This window comes from Cherax quadricarinatus, chromosome 86, assembly GCF_038502225.1.
Source record: "Cherax quadricarinatus isolate ZL_2023a chromosome 86, ASM3850222v1, whole genome shotgun sequence".
NCBI classification, from domain to species: domain Eukaryota; kingdom Metazoa; phylum Arthropoda; class Malacostraca; order Decapoda; family Parastacidae; genus Cherax; species Cherax quadricarinatus.
In genome coordinates, this window is record NC_091377.1 from 18,016,716 (window position 1) to 18,023,035 (window position 6,320).

The following is a 6,320-nucleotide window of genomic DNA, read 5'->3' on the forward strand; positions in this document are numbered from 1 at the left end:
AGCAATTTCACCTGCCTTGAAAGGTGCTGTTTGTGTGCAACAATATTCCAGCCTAGATAGAACAAGTGACCTGAAGAGTGTCATCATGGGCTTGGCATCCCTAGTTTTGAAGGTTCTCATTATTCATCCTGTCATTTTTCTAGCAGCTGCGATTGATACAATGTTATGGTCCTTGAAGGTGAGATCCTCCGACATAATCACTCCCAGGTCTTTGACGTTGGTGTTTCACTCTATTTTGTGGCCAGAATTTGTTTTGTACTCTGATGAAGATTTAATTTCCTCGTGTTTACCATATCTGAGTAATTGAAATTTCTCATCGTTGAACTTCATATTGTTTTCTGCAGCCCACTGAAAGATTTGGTTGATGTCCGCCTGAAGCCTTGCAGTGTCTGCAATGGAAGACACTGTCATGCAGATTTGGGTGTCATCTGCAAAGGAAGACACGGTGCTGTGGCTGACATCCTTGTCTATGTCAGATATGAAGATGAGAAACAAGATGGGAGCGAGTACTGTGCCTTGTGGAACAGAGCTTTTCACCGTAGCTGCCTCGGACTTTACTCTGTTGACTACCACAATTTGTGTTCTGTTTGTGAGGAAATTATAGATCCATCGACCAACTTTTCCTGTCATTCCTTTAGCACGCATTTTGTGCGCTATTACGCCATGGTGACACTTGTCGAAGGCTTTTGCAAAGTCTGTATATATTAAGAACATAAGAACATAAGAAAGGAGGAACACAGCAGCAGGCCTGTTGGCCCATACTAGGCAGGTCCTTTACAATTCATCCCACTAACAAAACATTTGCCCAACCCAATTTTCAATGCCACCCAAGAAACAAGCTCCGATGTGCAAGTCCCACTCAAATCCAACCCCTCCCACTCATGTACTTATCCAACCTAAATTTGAAACTACCCAAAGTCCTAGCCTCAATAACCCAACTAGGAAGACTGTTCCACTCATCAACTACCCTATTTCCAAACCAATACTTTCCTATGTCCTTTCTAAATCTAAACTTATCTAATTTAAATCCATTACTGCGGGTTCTCTCTTGGAGAGATATCCTCAAGACCTTGTTAATATCCCCTTTATTAATACCTATCTTCCACTTATACACTTCGATCAGGTCTCCCCTCATTCTTCGTCTAACATGTGAATGTAACTTAAGAGTCTTCAATCTTTCTTCATAAGGAAGATTTCTAATGCTATGTATTAATTTAGTCATCCTACGCTGAATGTTTTCTAACGAATTTATGTCCATTCTATAATATGGAGACCAGAATTGAACTGCATAATCTAGGTGAGGCCTTACTAATGATGTATAAAGCTGCAGTATGACCTCTGGACTTCTGTTGCTTACACTTCTTGATATAAATCCCAGTAATCTATTTGCCTTATTACGTACGCTTAGGCATTGCTGTCTTGGTTTAAGGTTGCTGCTTACCATAACCCCCAAGTCCTTTTCGCAATCTGTATGGTTAAGTTCTACATTATTTAACTTATAAGTGCTAGGGTTATGGACACTCCCGAGCTTCAGAACCTTGCATTTATCTACATTGAACTGCATCTGCCACTTTTCTGACCAAGAGTAGAGTTTGTCTAAATCCTCCTGAAGTTCCCTAACATCTACGTTTGAATCAATTATCCTACCTATCTTCGTGTCATCGGCGAATTTGCTCATATCACTAGTAATTCCTTCATCAAGATCATTGATATATATTATAAACAACAACGGGCCCAAGACCGATCCCTGTGGAACGCCACTTGTTACTGATCCCCACTCGGATTTAACCCCATTTATGGACACTCTTTGCTTCCTGTCTGTGAGCCATGATTCGATCCACGAGAGCACCCTTCCCCCAATGCCATGAGCTGCTACTTTCTTCAACAGTCTTTGGTGCGGAACTCTATCAAATGCCTTACTAAAATCTAAGTAAATAATATCAAATTCTTTATCGTGGTCAACAGCCTCAAAAGTTTTACTGAAGAAAGTTAATAAATTAGTTAGACAAGATCGGCCTCTTGTGAATCCATGCTGAGTATCATTAATCAAGCTATGCTTATCGAGATGGCTTCTTATAATCTCAGCTATAATTGACTCTAGTAATTTGCCTACAATTGAGGTCAGGCTTATTGGGCGGTAATTTGACGGTAACGACTTGTCCCCTGTTTTAAAAATAGGAATTACATTAGCCATCTTCCACATATCAGACACTGCACCTGTTTGAAGAGATAAATTAAAAATATTAGTTAATGGTTCACAGACTTCCATTTTGCATTCCTTTAGAACCCTTGAAAAAACCTCATCAGGACCCGGTGACTTATTTTGCTTCAGTCTGTCTATCTGCTTCACAACCATTTCACTAGTGACTGTGATGTTACATAATTTATCTTCTTCTGATCCACTATAAAAATTAATTACCGGAATATTATTAGTGTCTTCCTGTGTAAAAACCGAGAGAAAATAATTATTTAAAATCGAGCACATTTCATTCTCTTTGTCAGTAAGATGCCCATAGTTATTTTTAAGGGGACCTATCTTATCTCTGACTTTTGTTCTATAGACCTGGAAAAAACTTTTTGGGTTAGTTTTAGAATCCCTAGCAACTTTAATTTCATAGTCCCTTTTAGCTTTTCTTATCCCCTTTTTAATGTCCCTCTTAATGTCAATATACTGATTCATAAGATGACCCTCGCCTCTTTTGATATGCCTATAAATTCCTTTCTTATGCCCTAGTAGATATTTCAGCCTATTATTCATCCATTTTGGGTCATTTCTATTTGATCTAATTTCCTTATAAGGGATAAACGTTCTTTGAGCAGCATGTATTGTGTTCAGAAAACTGTCATATTGATAGCTCTCTTCGTTACCCCAGTCAACAGATGATAAGTGTTCTCTAAGCCCATCGTAATCTGCTAAGCGAAAATCTGGGACTGTTACTGAGTTATCCCTACTATCATACTTCCATTCAATTCTACATGTAATTGATTTGTGGTCGCTAGCACCCAGTTCCTCTGAGACTTCTAAATTATTAACAAGGGATTCATTGTTTGCCAGAACTAAGTCAAGCAGGTTATTACCCCTTGTAGGTTCTGTCACAAACTGCTTCAAAAAACAATCCTGAACTACTTCTAAGAAATCGTATGATTCTAAATTCCCAGTCAAGAAATTCCAATCAATATGACTAAAGTTAAAGTCTCCTAGAATTACTACATTATCGTGCCTTGTGGCCCTAACAATTTCCTCCCATAGTAGTCTCCCCTGGTCCCTATCTAAATTTGGGGGACGGTATATCACACCTAAAATTAATTTTTCATGCCCCTCTGAAAATTCTATCCAAACAGACTCTGTATGTGTTACTTCAGACTTAATACCCGTTTTTATGCAACAGTTCAAGCGATCTCGGACATACAATGCCACCCCACCCCCCTTCGCGATACTTCTATCTACTTGGAACAATTTAAAACCCTGAATGTGACATTCTGCAGGCATGTCCCGACTTTTTGAATTAAACCACGTCTCAGTAATGGCAAATACATCTATGTTACCTGCACTAGCAACTAGTCTCAACTCGTCCATCTTATTCCTAGCACTGCGACTATTTGTGTAATAAATATTTAATGACCCTCCTATCTCTTTACCCTTCCTGCTCCTTTCTGTTATTCCACTAAACCTATTACTGTCATTGTCAATTAGTGCCACTGGCTTTCCAATATCCTCCTCATTTTGCCTATTACTAGTTCTCCTAGTACTCATGTTACTACCCTGCGACTTCACAGTTTTCCCGCCAAAACCCATACCACTAACTATTCCTAGTTTAAAGACCTAACAGCTCCCTCCACTGCGTTGGCCAGTGCTCCCACCCCACACCTAGACAAGTGAACACCATCCCTGGCATACATGTCATTTCTGCCATAGAAGAGGTCCCAGTTGTCAATGAATGTTACCGCATTTTCCTTACAGTATTTGTCCAGCCAGCAATTGACACCAATTGCTCTGGACAACCATTCATTTCCAACTCCTCTCCTTGGCAAAATGCCACATATGACAGGTTTCCCACCCTTCTTCCTAATTATCTCTATTGCTGACCTATACCTGCTAATCAGGTCCTCACTCCTACGTCTGCCAACATCGTTGCCTCCAGCACTGAGACAGATAATAGGATTGCTCCCATTACCTCTCATGATGTCATCCAGATGGCTAACAATATCCTTCATCCCAGCCCCAGGAAAACACACTCTCTGCCTCCTACTCCTATCCTTCAAACAGAATGCCCTATCCATGTACCTAATCTGGCTATCCCCAACAACAACAATGTTTTTACCTTCCTTGGCGTCGTCCGTAGTGATGCTCCGAGTAGTTGACTCACATTCGCCAGGTAGCATTACACCACTTGTAGAATTCGTCATGACGTTCTCGATGGTCTTCGTTGGGGTTTCTAGGGATGTCTCACTCACGTCTGCCAATGCTTCCTTGGTGCTCATTGTGGCATTCCCAGTAGAACACTCACATTCGTCAGGTAGCACCGAGAATGAGTTGGAAGTTTCCACGGCAGTCTTCTGGTTTCTCGTTGTTTCTGCCTCTCCAACCGTTTTCTTAATCTTCAGCTTGGTTCCATGTTGCCCGACCACTGACCAAGCTCCCCTCTTAACCTGGGGACTCACAACAGGAGGATTACTACGAATCCTCTTGTTCTCCTCCGTTAATCGCCGTATCTCCAGTTTAGCAACTCTGAGTTCTTCTCTCAGCTGCTGGTAAAGCTGCTCAAGAGAGGGCATCCTCTGCATTCTCTTTGTCTTCTAGTGCATCTAGGACCTTGTCGTAGTGATCCAATAGTTGAGACAGACAGGAGCGACCTGTTCTAAACCCATGTTGCCCTGGGTTGTGTAATTGATGGGTTTCTAGATGGGTGGTGATCTTGCTTCTTAGGACCCTTTCAAAGATTTTTATGATATGGGATGTTAGTGCTATCGGTCTGTAGTTCTTTGCTATTGCTTTACTGCCCCCCATTGTGGAGTGGGGCTATGTCTGTTGTTTCTAGTAACTGTGGGACGACCCCCGTGTCCATGCTTCTTCTCCATAGGATGGTAAAGGCTCGTGATAGGGGCTTCTTGCAGTTCTTGATGAACACGGAGTTCCATGAGTCTGGGCCTGGGGCAGAGTGCTTGGGCATGTCATTTATCGCCTGTTCGAAGTCATTTGGCGTCAGGATAACATCAGATAGGCCTGTGTTAACCAAATTCTGTGGCTCTCTCATAAAAAATCATTTTGATCTTCGACTCTCAGTCTGGTTAGCGGCTTGCTAAAAACTGAGTCATATTGGGACTTTAGTAGCTCACTCATTTCCTTGCTGACATCTGTGTAGGACCCATCTTGTTTAAGTAGGGGCCCAATACTGGACGTTGCTCTCGTCTTTGATTTGGCATAGGAAAAGAAATACTTTGGGTTTCTTTCGATTTCATTTATGGCTTTTAGTTCTTCCCGCGATTCCTGACTCCTATAAGATTCCTTTAGCTTAAGTTCGATGTTTGCTATTTCTCTGACCAGTGACTCCCTACGCATTTCAGATATATTGGCCTTTTTTAGCCGCTCTGTTATTATTTTCCGTCGCCTGTAAAGGGAGCGCCTTTCTCTTTCTATTTTACATCTACTCCTCCTTTTTCTTAGAGGAATAAGCCTTGTGCATACATCGAGTGCCACCGAGTTAATCTGTTCCAGGCATAAGTTGGGGTCTGTGTTGCTTAGTCTATCTTCCCAGCTTATATAGGTTAGGACTTGGTTTACTTGGTCCCACTTTATGTTTTTGTTATTGAAGTTGAATTTGGTGAATGCTCCCTCGTGACTAATCTCACTATGTCGGTCTGGTGCTCCGCGCATACATGTCTGAACCTCGATTATGTTGTGATCTGAGTATATTGTTTTTGATATGATGACATTTCGTATAAGATCATCATTGTTAGTGAAGATGAGGTCTAGTGTATTCTCCAGTCTAGTAGGCTCTATTATTTGCTGGTTTAAATTGAATTTTGTGCAGAGATTTAAAAGGTCGTGTGAGTGTGAGTTTTCATCAGAGCTGCCTCCTGGTGTTATCACTTGTTGTGATAGAAACACAGGCCTTATCTCTAGGCTTTATTGAACATAGAATCTTCATAGTACTTCTGCAACAACAAAATATAATGACTAGTACATCTAATAATGGCTTCTACAGGGATGGTGATGTCTTGCATATGTCAAGAGAAAAGTTATAACTACAGGCCACATATTTAAACTCACCATGTAATCTGCATCGGTGATAAATGGATAAAGTAGTAGAGAATCACAC